This window comes from Neophocaena asiaeorientalis, unplaced genomic scaffold, assembly GCF_003031525.2.
Source record: "Neophocaena asiaeorientalis asiaeorientalis breed wild unplaced genomic scaffold, Neophocaena_asiaeorientalis_V1.1 scaffold148, whole genome shotgun sequence".
In the NCBI taxonomy this organism is placed as follows: Eukaryota; Metazoa; Chordata; class Mammalia; order Artiodactyla; family Phocoenidae; genus Neophocaena; species Neophocaena asiaeorientalis.
In genome coordinates, this window is record NW_020174050.1 from 4116912 (window position 1) to 4134361 (window position 17450).

The following is a 17450-nucleotide window of genomic DNA, read 5'->3' on the forward strand; positions in this document are numbered from 1 at the left end:
TTTGGGGTTTTTTTGCGGCCAGGTAAGGGCCTCATAACATTCATCAGAACCAAAATCTTTACTGTTACAGCAAAATGTATTAATACATTCAATGAATATTTACTGAGTGTATAAATGTGCTGAGTACTGCTTGTAGGCACTGGGGATATGAATGAGACAAAGTCCCTTCCTCATATAACGTACGTTCTGGAGGAGAAAACAGTAAACAAGTACATAAGACAATGTCAAATGCTTTGTAGCTTCTGGAAGGGAGCTTGCATTAACCAGAAGGGCGATTAGATCTGATTTGTATTCATAGATTACTTTCTCCGCTAGGTCGAGAATTGTCTATGGGGAGGAGGCCAAGAAAGAAAGCCAGGGGACTAGGTAGGAAGCTATTGGCCCCATCTAAGCAAAAGCAGGTGTAGTTCAGACTACACTGTGGGGGTGGAGGTGTCTAAAGTGTAGGATTTGGGATACATTTTACAGGTAGAGCTGAGAGGGTTCGTTGATGAATTGCATGTGTCTGGGGAGTAGAGGAGCAAGACAAGAATTAACTCCTGGGGGACAGCGGGCGGAACAGGTTTGGGGTGAGATCTAGAGTTGTGTGTTAGGCTTGCTAAATCTGAGACCCAAGTCGATAGATTTATACTAATAGATAGATGTTCAGTAGGCAGTTTGGAGCTCATTTGTGTTGGAAAAAATAGTATAGAGATGGAATTTAAGTCTGCCCAGTAGGGTAAGTTCTTATGGGGAGTGAGTGTAGAGAAGGCAGCCAAGAACTGAGCCTTTGGGCAATTCAGCCTTCAGTGGTGGGGATGGATCTTAAGAAATATTAAATGAGTAACGAAATAATCTTACTCCAGAGCAAATTTGAGCCTTGGAATTAAGGGGAAAACTGAGCAAGCTCTGACCTTTAAACTGATTTCCTACTGCAATTTTGGAAAATAAAAACTTAATTCTTTTCAAACAGCTTTAATGAAACACATTATTCTATTAACGTAGACTAGTACTTTACTAGTGAACCTAATTAAACTGTGGGGTTTTTTGTTTGTTTGGTTTTTGTTTTTGTTTGTTTGTTTTGAGGAATCTGCCCTGCTAACCAAATAGAAGATATTTATCTAAAGAAAATATCTGTTTACAATTACATTATATCCTTTGAAAGGTTTTATTTTAATGCAGGTTATTTTATCAAATTGTACCTTTTGTGGGTTAGTGACTTGCTTCCCTTCCAGAAACTCTAAAGTTATTCTTGCAGTTTTTCTATGTCTACAACTGAGAAACTTTAGGATTTTCTATAACCTTTCAAAATGAAAATTAAAATGTTTCCAGAGAGGGCTTCCCCGGTGGTGCAGTGGTTGAGAGTCCACCTGCCGATGCAGGGGACACGGGTTCGTGCCCTGGTCCAGGAAGATCCCACATGCCGCGGAGTGGCTGTGCCCGTGAGGCATGGCCGCTGAGCCTGCGCGTCCGGAGCCTGTGCTCTGCAACAGGAGAGGCCGCAACAGTGAGAGGCCCACGTACAGGAAAAAAAAAAAAAAAAAAAAAAGTTTCCAGAGAGAAAAACATTAAGGTATGACACATATCTATCTTAAATGTGGTTTCCCTTCCTGCGGATTGACCCATTTTGTCTAGACATAGGTTTTCCCATATTCATTCTAAGCAACCGTGACTAGTTGTTTTAGTTTGAAAAAGCTTAAACATTGACCTTGCTACAGTTATATGTTACTCTTGATTTTGCTCCTTACAAAAACGTGAGACCACTTTGTAATTATGTTTTTCTACCGGGAGAACGTAAACAAGTGAGTCCCAGTATCTACTTTGCTAGTCTTTTTTCAGCTCTGGCTTTTAATTCTAGATTTATTTAAATAAGTGTATTCTCTGAATCTAGTAGGATATCTAAAAGGGTAAAACCATTTTGTGACCCTTAACAAGTTCTGTCACCTCTCTGTGACATTTCATGCCAGTACCCTGTGAAATAACATGTTGCGTAGTATCAGGGAGAAGGTGAGATGCAAACTAGTTGCTGTGGTGGATATGGAGTGGAACTTTCTGATTCTTTTTTACTCTCGTGTTCTAGACCCAAAATGAGGTTGCATAAGTAAAGCCTGTAAAACAAAAATTGTAGGCAACTGTTTTGCAGCAAAAGTGGTCAGCCTGTTTAAAGGCAGGATGAGCAGAATAAAAGCTTAAGTATTACCTAGGTTTCTATACTGCACTACAAATTACCACAAATTTAGTGGCTTAAAATAACACACATTTATTATCTCCCTAGTCTTTGGGTCAGGAGTCAGGGCACAGCTTAACTAGGTCCTCTGTTTTTGGTCCCAAGGCCGCAATAAGGTGGCAGCCAGACTGTATTCTTATCTGCAGGCTCAACTGGAGGAGAATCAGCTTCCAACACTCATTCAGGTTGTTGGTAGAATTCATTTCCTTACAGCTGTATAACTGAGGGCTTCAGTTTCTTACTGGCAGTTGGCGGAAGTCTGCCCGCAGCAACTAATGGTCACCCCTAGTTCCTTGCCTCATGGGCTCCCTCAACATGCTTGCTGACTTCATCAGGCCAGCAAGGGAAAGCTCTAGCCCCAGTCAGCCAGCAAGACTGTGTTTTATACATAGTAATATAGGGACTTCCCTGGTGGCTCAGTGGTCAAGAATTCGCCTGCCAATTCAGGGGACATGGTTCGATCCCTGGTTCAGGAAGATCCCACATGCTGCGTCACAACTAATCCTGCAAGCCACAACTACTGAAGCCCACGCGCCTAGAGCCCGTGCTCTGCAACAAGAGAAGCCACCGCAGTGAGAAGCCCGGGCACCACAACGAAGAGTAGCCCCTGCTCGCCACACCTAGAGAAAGCCGCACACGGCAACGAAGACCCAGTGCAGCCAAAAATAAATAAAATTAAAGTAATATAATCACAGGTGTGACATTCATCACCATGCTGTAGTCAATTGGTCAGAAACAAATCAGGTCCTGCCCACTCTTGGGAGGGGATTACACAGAGGCATGAATACCAGGAAGTGGAGATCATGGGATGCTGCATACTTTTGTTTTCTTGAACCATATTTCTTTTTCTTTTTTTTTTTAATTTTGGCTGTGTTGGGTCTTTGTTGCTGTGCATGGGCTTTCTCTAGTTGCGGCGAGCAGGGGCTACTCTTCATTGTGGTGCCCGGCCTTCTTGTTGCGGTGGCTTCTCTTGTCGTGGAGCACAGGCTCTAGGGCACATGGGCTTCAGTAGTTGTGGTGCATGGACTCAGTAGTTGTGGCGCATGGGCTTAGTTGCTCTGCAGCATGTGGGATCTTCCCGGACAAGGGATCAAAACCCGTGTCCCCTGCATTGGCAGGCGGATTCTTAACCACTGTGCCACCAGAGAAGTCTCCCAAGGATACTTCTTGTTCATGTTCGTGTCCTTAGCATGTCCTCTGTACTCTGCTCCAAATCGTCATTCCAAGACCAACACTGAAGAAGCAGGTTCTTCCTCGGACAGGCAGGTCTCTTGGCAAAGGGAAAAGAGAGGTGGCAGAACCTCACGGTGGCGCTTGGAAGTGGCATCACTTTTATTCACATTTCAATGACCAAAGCAAGTCATGGCCAAACTAATGTCAATGCAGAGTATAATCCTTCAGTGGGAACAGGCCTGAGAGGGAGGGGTGGTGAATCACATGTGAAAGTATAACCAGTAAATGTTAGTGTCCTTCACCTCCATCTTTTCCCTTACTGATCCTGCTGGGGAAGATGGTTGTAGAGCATGAAGAGGCAGTGTAAGACGTGGTCAGTGGTTAGGAGTCTAGATTCTGGAGATAGACTGCCTGAGTTTGAATCCTGACTCTGCCACTTTCCAGCTGCATGGCCTTGAGCAAGTTATTTAACCTCTCTACGCCTCAATTTCCTCTTCCGTGAAACGAGACTAATAATAGTATCTATGTCATGGAGCTGTGGATTAAATTAGTTATGTATGTAAAGTATATAGAACAGTGCCTGGCACGTGGTAGGCCCTGTATAATTGTCAACTGTTGCTGCTGCTGTTATTGTTAGTATTGAAGGAAACCTGGCTTAAAGTCAAAGGACTGGATTTAAAATCTCAGCTTATTCTAGGTCACTAGACTCAAGTGACTTGAGGTCACTTATCCTATTACTGACCTTCAGCAAGTACCTTAATCTCTGAGTACTGATTATTTCTTCATCTGTAAAATTGGAATAACATTCATTTCTAGAGAGGCTGTGTAGAATAGCGGTCCCCAAATTTTTGGCACCAGGGACCGGTTTCAGGGAAGACAGTTTTTCCACAGATGGGGGCAGCAGTGGGGGGAAGGTTCAGGCGGTGATGCGAGCGATGGGGAGCAATGGGGAGCGGCTGATGGAGCTTCCCTCGCTCACCTGCCGATCACCCTCTTCTGTGCGGCCCGGTTCCTGACGGGCCACGGACCAGTACCGGTCCATGGCAAATGGGTTGGGGATCCCTGGTGTAGAACAGTGAGTAAAAGCATGGACTCTAGAGCTGGGTTACTTGGGGTCAGATTCCAACTACACCACTTTTAAGCTGTGTGACTGTGGGCAAATTACTTAACCCCTGTGTGCCTCAATTTCATTACCTGTAAAATGAGATAGTAGTCGTACCTTATGTTCATAGGCATATTATGGGGATTAAGTGAATTACTAAGAGTTAGTATATGTAAAGGTGTGAGAACAATGCTTGTAAATGCTCAAGAACTGATGGCACATATCTAAAGTGCTTAATAAGTTTTAACTAGTATTCTTTTCTTACAGAATTTTGAGGATCGACTGTATGAATAGGCATGAGGGACTTCCCTGGTGGTGCAGTGGTTAAGACCCTGCACTCCCAATGCAGGGGGCCTGGGTTCGAACCCTGGTCAGGGAACTACATCCCGCAGGCATGCTGCAACTAAGACCCGGCACAGCCAAATAAATAAGTACTTATTTTAAAAAATAGGCATGTAAAGGTGTTTTATAGAAAGTACTAGTCAAATGTGAAGACTTAGAAATCTGCAATATAGTCTTCTGTGGCTTTTCTTTTGGAAGTCTCTTCAGCTCAGAGCAACCCCCTTAACTGCCTCCTTTAGCTGGGGATGGACCCTGGCTGCTGTGTTTGTAGCTTGTGAATTCTAGATACAAAAGCTGACCCTTGGTCTTGCTTCCAGTATAACTGAACACTTTACGTATCAAATTCGGGACAAAGCTTTGCACCCTGAGATAAACCAAAAAAATTGGAGTCATTCTGACTGGTTCTGATCTCCAATAATAAAGCGTTAACTATTTCCTGTAAACCTGGACTCCCTAGCCAAAATAATTTTGTCCCTGATTTTTGCCATGCTGCTGTCTAAAGATACATCATGACCTTTGTGAAACTGATAGTCATGTGGGAAAGTTGCTGTTTTCCCACCATGAGCAGACAAGTGTAACTGTCATAACCTTTGTAGTTTGAGTTTCTTTTCCTTTAAATACTTGTGTGGGTTTTTTGGTTTTCGTTTTTGTTTTCATCTGGGAAGGCTGTTCCCTTGTACTGTTTGCAATTAAACTTTATCTTTTCTAAATGTTCCTGTCTTGACTATAGTAGTTGATTGGACTAGGGGTTGCACCCCTGACCCAAGATGGGCCAGATTCTCTGCTCCAGGAATTGATATTCGTATTCTCTTCCAGCTTCTTAAACCAGGAAGATGTGAACTGGAGGGCTGTGGAGTAGCCGTCCACACCAGATATGGAACAGAGAGGTGGAGAAAGTTCACTGCAGAGAGGAATGAAGCAGAAGCAAGGTGGGGTGGGAATGAGACAGGGCTTGAAGGACAGTCCTAACAGCCAATATGCCAGTAGCCTCCATCCTATCACACTGTTTTATTCACTTTGTAACACCAATCACTGTCTACGAATGTTTGTGTCTCTACACCTCCAAGAATGAAAGTAAGCCCCGAGAGGGCAGGAAAATTGTCTTGTTCATATCTGAATCCCAGTGCCTAGATCAATGCTTGGCATATAGAGGGCAGTCCATAAATACTGACTAGATAAATGAATTCTATTCACTTTTTCGTATTCAAATTAGAAATATGAGAACTTCTGTCCCATTGTTTCAAATATGTCAATATCTGCTTTGAGTACTTACAAATTTAACAGAATTAGGGACATTGACCAAATAATAATTGCATGTAATTAATTTTGAAGCCTGAGACTTCAAAAATTATAAAGAACTTGCATTCCATGGAGTGGGTTGCATTCTAGCATCCCTTCAAGAAGGCAAAGTTCATGGGTCATCATGTAGAATGGTCTGGGATGATTTCTCCCAGCCATCCCTGGGGTTTTAATGATGAGCCTTTAAGAAAATGAGAGAGGGCAGCCGTCTTGTTCCTGTCTTCACTATGAAATCTAGGGGCATAGGCATATAATTGCTTGGTTTTATGTGTGACTTACATAGAACATTCATTATCCCTTCAAAAGGCCTTTTTCTTACAAAATGTTTAAGGGAATGCCCTTTATAAGTAGCTAATTAACATGGGCATTTTGTGCAATTAATAGTAATGGACTAAAATTTTTCATATATTATCCACCAGTGCTTATTCACGATAACTCTGTTTTGATCATAATGAGTGTTTTTCTCTGGTTAGGTATTTTATCTTTGTTAACACAGAGATAAGTAATTTCCCACCTTAGTTAAGGAGTAATATGGATCTGTATGGTTCATTTATGTTTCTTTTCCACTAACTTTACCTTCCTGAGTCAAAATTTCTCTATGGGGTAAAATGTCATTTAATAAACTTAAGCACTCCTTGATTTTTTAAACCAAAAATGTTTATTATGTCCAGTTTGTTCTCAGCGTTTCCTTCTTTTTGAGTTTTTAACTTTTCTCTCCTGTGTGTGTGTGTGTGTGTGTGTGTGTGTGTCTGTTTGTGTTGCATGTGTGTGTGTCTGTTTGTGTTGCATGTGTGGTGTGTTGGAAACAGATTAACCATTTGGGAGGGAATAATTGTTTTTTTAGAGAACTCACTTTCAAATTATGTAGTAGAACCTTTTATTATTATTATCAACTTTTATTAGAGTATAGTTGCTTTACAATGTTGTGTTAGTTTCTGCTGTACAGCAAAGTGAATCAGTTATACATATACATATATCCACTCTTTTTTAGATTTCCTTCCCATTTAGGTCACCACAGAACACTGAGTAGAGTTCCCTGAGCTATACAGTAGGTCCTTATTAGTTATCTATTTTATATATAGTAGTATATATATATGTCGATCCCAATCTCCCAATTCATCCATCCCACCCTCCCTTACCCTCCTTGGTAACTGTAAGTTTGTTTTCTACATCTGTGACTCTATTTCTGCTTTGCAAATAAGTTCATCTGTACCATTTTTCTAGATTCCTATGTGGCAGAACCTTTGACGATATTTTACCTTTGACAATATTTTAAGCCCTTCTGACCCGTATTTAGCTTTACAGAGGGTCTGCCGATAATGACGCCTCCAGAAGGAACAGAGCATGGGACACCACAGCTTGTTCCTGTCTTCACTACAAAACCAACAGATCTGCTCAACTGTATTTACGTTTATTTGGGCAAAGAAACATTTACTTGAAGTCCTCTTTTAAGAATACCTTTTTGTGCCATGCTCTCCGTACTTTTTCTTCATTCTTTCTGACTCATTTGCTTTATGTTAGTGTCATAATGCCTATGCTCTTGTGATAATTGTATATATTTTTTTCTTTTTCTTCTTTTCTTTAAGAAAGGAGGTTACTTTTGTTCAGATTGACTTGAAAGCATTCTCAGAAGTGATCTGTGGGAACTTGGATGAAAAGAGACCCATTGTTGGTCACTGTTTTTGAAAGTTTTCTTACTATCTATTAATTACCTAACAATTGAGTCCTTGTGCAACAAATCTGATTTTTTTAACATCTTTATTGGAGTGTAATTGCTTTACAATGGTGTGTTCGTTTCTGCTTTATAACAAAGTGAGTCAGCTCTACATATACATATATCCCCATATCTCCTCCCTCTTGCGTCTCCCTCCCACCCTCCCTATCCCACCCCTCTAGGTGGTCACAAAGCACTGAGCTGATCTCCCTGTGCTATGCGGCTGCTTCCCACTAGCTATTTTACAGCAAATCTGATTCTTTATCATTCTTTGCATTTAAAAAAAAAAACTTTGAAAGTTTTGGGCTTTGGTCTCTATTTTCTATCTTTCCTATTTTGTTTAATTGAAATCACCCAAACTGATAAAATATAATCAAATTGTGAGAGAATTATAAGTCTGCATGAATTAAAAATTGTATTCATTGTCCAAAGGACATTAGAACAGAGAATGACCTTGGAGGACTGTTGTATTTAGAAGTCTGTACACTGAAATCTATCCCTGTTATTCAAGAATTACAGATGGGGAAGATTTATCTATTAAGCATTTATTACTGCATCAGCCTCACCAATTATCTATTGACTATGTCTCAATGATGGTAAATTTTTTAAAGGCTTGAAATATAAATGTTTCCTGTTGGGCACAAGCACGGAAGCTGAATCTACTGTTAATGGCCTGCTTATCCAATTGCCTTTAATGGAGATAAAATAACCATTAGGATCTATTCCAAGCCCTGGTGTATTAGATGAAAATTTTGCAATTAGTGCAACAGCCGCTTTTGGTTTTGAAGTCCCTGCAGCTATTAAGTTTGACTTTAAGCAGTTGATTACTTTCTGCAGTGGTAGATTAGATTATTTCTGTGTGTTTCTTATAACCACATGAAATTTCTGTTGTTTTTACTTTTTAGCAGATCTTCATATATTCAAGGTCTTTTTGATGACGTTCCTGAGCCAGAATTGGCTAGTAGGTTGCACCTTGTATGGCACCTTGGTCTACTGGGTTGAGATCGTGAGACCACATTTTGCTCAGTGGGAAAAGGTACCCTGCTTGATTAGTGATGTCAGCCATGGAAGGAGAATGGATATTAGTGATGGGCTGTGCATCTGGTATCAAGTAAGCACAGTTAAGCCTTTAGACAACCTTTGAAAGGCACTGAGTTACCGTCACTGTGTGGAGGAGGAAAATTTTTCCTCTACTCTCTTAGGTTTGTTTCATGAATGAGGTCTGAACTTAACTGACAAAAGACAGAGTTAACAGGAGAGAAGGAATACAAATTTATTAGTTTTTTATGTGCACAGGAGTTCACAGAAAAGTTAAAGAAGTGTCTAGACTTGGGGACATATATTACCATTTTAACAAAGGAAAGGGGATTTGAGGTTCAAAGGACAATAAATTGTAGAGAAGTGACTAGAAAATGTATTGGAGAGCTAATGGAAGATAAGGGTTATTTTAATAAAGTTTGTTTAGGCAAACTCATCTCAGTGTTGACTCCCAGTCTCTGATGATGAGTGTTCTTTTCTTCCTGGTACAGTGGGGACACACCTTCCTAAAGGGAAATTTATAGCCTGCTTTCAGGCAGATAAAGGGAAGGCAGAGAACTTTCCTGTAGTTTTTTTTGTTTTTGTTTTTGTTTTTGTGGTATGCGGGCCTCTCACTGTTGTGGCCTCTCCCGTTGCGGAGCACAGGCTCCGGACGCGCAGGCTCAGCGGCCATGGCTCACGGGCCCAGCCGCTCCACGGCATGTGGGATCTTGCCAGATCGGGGCACGAACCCGCGTCCCCTGCATCGGCAGGCGGACTCTCAACCACTGCGCCACCAGGGAAGCCCTTTCCTGTAGCTTTTTCTTCTCAGTTGCCTTCAGCTCAAAATAATCTGTGTGCCAATGTGGCATATTTGGGGGTGGCACATCCTGATCCCCTTCAAATGCTAACCTATTTTTCAGAGTGGAAGATTGCAGTGTAGGAAAAAAGTGAAAGTGGTTGTTTTCCCAGCTCCTTAACTTGGATTTTGAAAATGTTTTCTGCTCTCAATCTCCCTTGAAAGTCAGCAAGTCTATAAAGCAAGTGAATTAACTTACATTTCAAAATTTTGTTTCTTACTCCAAGAGCTTTTGTGATGTCTAAGACTCTGAAGTACAAAAACTTATTCCAAATTACAAAAGGGCTGCATTAAATCTTTCAGGTTGCCCTGTATTTGCCCAGCTGCATGTTTTTCTTCCTTTTCTCCTATTTCTTCGTCCCATTCTAACACATGCTTTGGTGATAACAGCCCCATCTGTGTATTTCCTTTTACTTTCTTCTGGATTCTTTATTAATACACATGCTTTCCTACATGCAGTACAGTATAGAAAAGTTCCTGTGGTACTTTACATTTGTAAGCACTAGGATTTCTATTTCCACTTTCATTTTTCAACTTTTCTTAATGTGTTATGTCTAGAAATACAATAATATAGTCATTCTGGTACTGCAAGATTCCCTTGTGTCTGCTGCTTTTTGCCTTTTGATTTAATCTTCATGCCTAGTGGTGTGCTGGAATTGCTCGTTAATTTTTTAGGGATTTTGTGAGCTGGTTTTTAAACATGGCCATTATTTAAAATTGAATTATATAAACTTACAATTAAATAAATTATACTAAAAACAAAGGTAGGGCTTCCCTGGTGGCGCAGTGGTTAAGAATCCGCCTGCCAATGAAGGGGACACGGGTTCGAGCCCTGGTCCGGGAAGATCCCATGCCGCGGGGCCACTAAACCCGTGCGCCACAACTACTGAGCCTTCGCTCTAGACCCCACAAGCCACAACTACTGAAGCCTGCGGGGTTAGAGCCCGGGATCCACGACAAGAGAAGCCACCGCAATGAGAAGCCTGTGCACCGCATTGCAGCCAAAAATTAATTAATTAATTGTAAAAAAAAAATCAATTAAAAAAATTAAAACATAGGTAGTAAGTACTCTAAACTCAATTCAACACTTCCTAATTACTGTACTATTATCTATGCTCTTGAGGATGTTTCTGCTGACGCTTATCTATCTGTATGGAGGGAATACTATCTATGGTGTGCTGCTGTACACCTCTTCACAACTCTGTATTTAGCGATGTCACGACAAAAACCACAGACTGGAGCTTTATCCTCCCAGAGACCCAGTTAAACATTTGCCCTCACACCACTGCTCTAAGCCCGTAAAATGCCACTTGATCATATATTAAGTTTTAATAACCAAATCCTCATTTTGATGTGTTTTTAACATCATTCTTCTTTCTTCCAGTTTCAAGATTTGTGCAGCCAGTTCATAGAAAGGTTTCTATCAAGACGTATGCTTTGTCCTTTCAACCTTGTCCAGACTGGATAGTTTTACCGTCTGCAACAGAAGCTGTCTAACAGAAGATCAACTTCTGTTTTATTGAGTAGGTTAGCTTCCTCCTTTGAGTCAGCTCTAAGCTTTTCATTTCATTTGCTGCAGACAAGCACCACTAAAATTTTTGAGTGGATCTTTGTCAATTGTACCATTATCAAATTGAGTAGTTGCTGCAGCTTTTCAATTCCAGCCGTCTGCATAGGTGGCATAGTTTAGCTTCTGATTCATGCTCACTCCTTTATCATCTCTACCAATTCACTCTCTGAAGATACATTGTCAATGCAGCTGTTTCCACTTGAAGGAGACTCTGATTTAACTGAGAAGAAAACTGGTGTATTTTTATTTTATTCTATTTTTTAAAAATTTATTTATTTTAATTTATTTATTTTTGGCTGTGTTGGGTCTTCATTGCTGAGTACGGGCTTTCTCTAGTTGCGGCGAGCAGGGGCTACTCTTCGTTGCGGTGCGTGGGCCTCTCATTGCAGTGGCTTCTCTTGTTGCAGAGCATGGGCTCTAGGTGCGTGGGCTTCAGTAGTTGTGGCGCACGGGCTTAGTTGCTCCGCAGCATGTGGGATCTTAGCGGCCCAGGTCCCCTGCATTGGCAGGTGGATTCTTAACCACGGTGCCACCAAGGAATTCCCGAAAACTGATGTATTTTTTAAAATTTCCCTCGGGCTTCCCTGGTGGCGCAGTGGTTGAGAGTCCGCCTGCCGATGCAGAGGACGCGGGTTTGTGCCCCGGTCCGGGATTTCTGAGAATTTTCTTTTAAGAATTTTGCAATTTAGAATTATTCTGTTATCACCTGGGCTTTCTCTTTTACTCTGGTGGCCACAGCTCAAGTGTTGGAGACCAACGACATCGAAATTATCTCAGTAGTCTAAAGAGTACAGTAGGAATTAAAAGCATAAATGACCAACATCAGAATCTTTCCAGGGACTTCCCTGGTGGTCCAGTGGGTAAGACTCCTTGCTCCCAATGCAGGGGGCCCAGGTTCGAGCCCTGGGCTGGGAACCAGATCCCGCATGCATACTGCAACTAAGACCTGGCACAGCCAAAATAAATACATAATAAAATAAATTAAATAAATTTTTAAAAACTACAAAAAGACTAACAAGACTTGATCTATTTTAAAAAAAGAATCCAGATTTGGCAGAGACAATTTGAGAACAGGAGATTCCAATCCCTAGGGCAAGGGACAAAAATGCAAAAATAAAAAGATAGGACAGGGCAACAGATGGCAAATTCCTATGGCTTCCCACTTTTGCCTACAATTGGCTGAAAAAAAAATTTTTTTCAGAGATGGTTTAGAAGTTGTGCTGTTTTATTTTTAGGTAACAGTGAGAAATTGCCTCAAAGTGTACGTGCCAACGTCGCTTTCCTGGTTCTGTGGCACTTCCTGAGAGAAGAACTTCATTTCTACGGGAGTTGGTGATTGAGGTGAATCCTGTAATAAAAGTAGGTTCACAGGGTACATCCCCAGGGGTGATTGACTATGACCAGGAGCTGCTGAGCTTTGAACGCTTCCCTTGAAATTTGCTTCCACACGCAGACAGCGGCACAGGCGGATGTGGGTCTGGGCCTTCTCCCAAGAGAAGGGAGCACTGAACACTTCAGCTTACGTATCTCCCCGGGGCTCCTTAGTCGGCGGGGGGAGGGGAGGTGGGGAAGCTGCTGCTGTGAAGTACTCCCTTTGTGGGGAGACCTGGAGTAGTCAGAACTTGGGGTGTCGAGGGAAACCTGGCTGACACACCACAGTAGGTCCCCAGGTTCCCAGGTACAGAGGCCTCTCCATTTCCCTCTGATGTCTTGGACTGGGCAGAGGGTGCAAGGACAGGGCCTCTCAGAGCTGTGCTTCCCAACGGGAAGAGACGGGGTGGACGGACTCTGTCGAGGAATGATGGGCACTGGAGAAGCTGGGCATGCGCCACCGTGCTGACAGGGGGTCTTATTCCATCTGGTGCTCCAAAAACACTGGAAGGCCACAAAGCTAGCAAGTGTGCTGCCTTCCTGTCGTAAGTATTCTCTGGTCGCTCTTTTAGTGTTTGAATAGGCTGTAAGTAGAAGGACAGAGAGATCAAGTTAGAGAAAGCACTTCCTGGCTGGAGTATACAGGTGGTGCCAGGCTAATTGACAGTTTTGGCCTAAAAGAACCCCCTTTTTTTTTTTTTTTTGAGGGAGCAGTGCACATACGACTTCTGTAGGAGATAAAGGGAGCATCTGAGGCTGGGGTGACATGCAATAGGTAAGTGTGGTTGAAGTTGGACTAAACTGGGAAACTGGTTTGGCTTTTGCCTGATTTGCCTACATTTTGAATGCCATCAGTCCTCTGAGATACAGAACTTAGAGAATGGGGAAGCAATTCCTAGGGACAGGTCCATGTCAGTGTCCCCAAGTAGAAAGGTCCTAAAGCATCCTTAGATCGCTGCTGTACCCTGGTCACTGCCACCCACCACCAGAGTCATTTGCATGCTGGTGCTTTGAACAGTTAAGATGGGCTAGATATTTTCTGTCCTTTCATTTTTCTCCCCTTTATTACCAGTGTGTCACAATGATAGGACATCTTCAACAAAGAAATCTTTTTGGCACAAGTGAGCGATACTCCACAAACCCCATGACTCATCAGTGTCCTTTCATTTGGTCTTTATATCCTTCTTGTCTCCATTGACCTATTTTTCATCACCAGTTTCCCAATAGAGTAGTAAAATGCCATGAACAAAAACTACAAATAGGTCAAAGTTTTTCTTGAGCCCAAGTTCTGTTGGTCTTGCTAAGGGAGCCACAGAGCTTTTTAGGCAAGAGTTAGAGCCTACAAACATCCTAGTCATTATGTCCTAAATGATTAAATTTTTGGTTGGTGTCATTGTTATTTTAGGATTTCCTTCAGGATGATATTAGAATTGAAATGGTTAGTTTCAGCTTTATATCTTCTAAACTTAGCCCAGGACCAAATTTTTCTGGTATGACAGAAGAATATTACATGAAAAAAAAAAATCTGTTCTCGCTGAATCCGAAATATTTCTATTTGGGTTCAGTACACAAGAGGTTTGAAAAATTCAGACACACTCTTATTTTACCAGTCCCTCAAATATTACCAGAGTGCTAAGTTTCAACAATTCAAGTATGGACTTCTCTTGTCAATTATCTAAAACAAAAGTTCCTAACCTGGGAGAAATTCTGCCCTCCAGGGGACACTTGACAATGTCTGGAGACATTGTTGGCTGTCACATATGGAGGATAGGGGGACTATTGGCGTCTAGAAGGGACAGGTCAAGGATGCTGCTAAACATCCTGCAATGCACAGGGCAACTCGGCAACAAAGAATTATCCAGCCCCAAAAGTCAGTAGTGCCGCTATTGAGAAACCCTGATCCAAAGTAACAATTCTTTTAGGAAACATAAATGCTATTATTGACTTACCAGCATCTGAACTATATAGTAGCTTTTTCTGTACCCAGGACTGCTGTCACTGCTCTCTTCTGGCAAACCAAGCACCCCTTTCTATAAACAGAAAAATGAAGTTGTCTTAGAACCCCTTTTTTCTTTTGGTCTGTTGCTTCCTTTCCAAATGGGTACCTATTACTCAAAATGTGGAGAAGAGCTACTCAAAGTACATATACTAAGTGTGTGGCTCTGGCAAGATACATAATGTCTTGGATAAAATGGGAACCGTGCAAACAGACTCAGGGCAAGTCAAGGGCCAGAAGCGGTCTCTGTCCCCATCCCTCCTTCTCACCGGAGCCCTGGCCTCACATACTCTCTTGCCTTGTGTTTCTGTGTCTGTGCTCTGCAGCCAGAACCAACCTTGGCCTTCTCATCTCAGCTTCCTCCTCGGCTGGGACCTCAGAGATGGTGCAAGTTGGTCTGTGAGCCCATGTGCAAAATTACCCCTGACACCACCCCACGCCCCCTCAGCCAGACCCCAGAGGCAAGCCAGGTTTCAACTTTGACTTTTATCTTCTCCCCCCAAAAACACACACCTTTTCAGCTATGTGTATGTTGGCTAAAATTCCCTTTTTTTTTTTTTTTTTCTAACTTCAGAGGATTTCCACTTAGATCTTCACATTAGGCCCTTTGTGACATCCTGTAATGTTCCAAAATGTTTTTAGTCCCTTGGATGAATTAAGTGAATAATAATGCCAAAAGTATCTCATGAAAAAAAATGTATAAATAGAAAGCATCGCTCTGAATATAAAATTATCAAAATCAGTGGTTAAAACAGTATGCTCTCACTTCTGATACCAGCCCTATGAAGAAGGCATACAGGAAGCGCAGATGTCCTTTGTTCCTGAAGCCATAACTGGGCTGCTATGAACTAAGTATTTGTGTCCCCCTACAATTCATATATTGAAACCCTAATTCCCAATGTGATAGTTTGGAGGTGGGGCCTTTGGAACGTAATTAGGTTGTGAGGTTGGAGTCCTCATGACTGGGCTTGGTGCTTTTATAAGACAAGACACCAGAGAGCTCGCTTCCTCTCTCTCTGCCATGTGCGGATACAAGATGGTCGTCTGCAAATCAAAAAGAGAGGCTTCACCAGGAATGGGTTGGCCGGCACCTTGATCTTGGACTTCCCAGCCTCCAGAACTGGGGGAAATCAGTTCTTATTGTTTGAATCACCCAGTCTATGATATTTTGTACAGCAGCCCAAGCAGACTAAAACACGGACTCAGCAGGAAAGAGCGCCAAGATCAATTAGCAATGTCCATCCTGATTAAGCCAAATGGGCAGCAATGGTATGTATGCTCATCTTTCCCATTAATTCTAAATATATAGTAGACATATATCTATATCTATCTACCTTTTTGGAAAGAACAAGAATTCTTTCTCTTTGGGGGAATCATTCTTGTATCCCCATACCATTGGTCAAGAAATATATGTTGAATAAATCACTTGCACAAATTCTAAAATTCACACATGACCGTGTATTTTACTCTATCTCCCACAGAACGGGTGAGAACCGGGGACAATATTGCCGAGTCTAGATGCCTATGCTGGGTGACCAGCCAGACTGACTTGCTAGGTTAGTCATTTGTTCCCATGAATCAGTCAATAGCAACACACAATTCAAGTTTCCACAAAATGACAAATTATATGTTACAGACTTCTAGGTTGCTCGTGAATAATGGGGACTGTGATGACAAAGCCCAAACTTTCACTCTGAGGTACCCCACCAGCAAAAGAGTGGATGCCGTTCCTCTAGAGGCCTAGTAGGAAAGCCATTGCCTACTGAAATATATGCTGGAGTCTCCCATTTCCTCTTAAATATTTACGTGAATTTTGAACTCTATGCCACAATACGCTTATTATACTATTTATATGTTTTAAATCACCCGTTAAATTTTTCTCAACAAAAAAAAATCTTCCAGGAAACTACTGGGATCTAGTTCCCTGACCAGGGATTGAACCCAGGATCCCTGCATTGGGAGCGCAGAGTCTTAACTCACCACACCACCAGGGAAGTCCCTATAATAATGTCCCAGTCTTCGAAGATGTGTCATGTTGAGCTCATGGCTTGGCCCACCTCTGACCTGCCACCGGGTCCTCTGAAGGAGCACATTGTGATAGATGAGAAGGGTGGGTGTGATACATCACACGCCCTAAATGGACTTTGGTAGGTGTGGCAGGTCGAACCGTGTTCCCTAGAAAGACCTGTACCAGTTCTAACCCTCAGTACTGTGACTGTGACCTTCTTTGGAAATAGGGCCTTTGCAGATATAATTGAGGATCTCCAGATGAGTTCATCCTGGATTTAACCCAATAAGAGAGTTTTAAGACACAGAAAAACAGGGGAGAAGGCCCTGCGAGGATGGAGGCAAAGACTGGAATTATGCTGCCACCAGCCAAGGAACTTCAAGAGCCAATAGAAGCTGGAGGAGGCAAGGAAGGGTTCTCCCTGAAAGCCTTTGGAGAACACATGGCCCTGCTGACACCATGACTTCTGACTTCTAGACTCTGAGAATAAACTTCTATCGTTTTAGGTCACCAGGTTTGTGCTAATTCGTTACAGCAGCCCTAGGAAATACACGTAAGAACTACAAAAATTACAATTCCAAAGATAATACCGCCAATATCTGAACCCTGCTCTGACCGTGTGTCAGAAGTCCATTTTAACCACTGATCTCAGGCAAAGGGGCAAAGCTACAATGAATCTGAAATCCAGTCTCCAAACAGCTCTGCTAACTACCCTCACAGATGCTTTGCAAAATAGATCTTTATCTTAAGAACATTATAGGTGTTTTTGACCAAATGCAGGCCATAACCAAAA

The 17450-nt window shown here is 42.1% G+C and overlaps 1 long non-coding RNA gene across 1 annotated transcript; it reads left to right on the forward strand.

Moving 5' to 3' along the window:
• The first annotated feature begins 12527 nt into the window (after window positions 1-12527).
• LOC112405670 (uncharacterized) lies at window positions 12528-16509 on the forward strand. The gene is made up of 4 exons (XR_003004403.1): window positions 12528-12641; window positions 13361-13428; window positions 15826-15918; window positions 16131-16509. It is a non-coding gene; the product is annotated as an uncharacterized LOC112405670 (long non-coding RNA).
• Window positions 16510-17450: the final 941 nt, after the last annotated feature.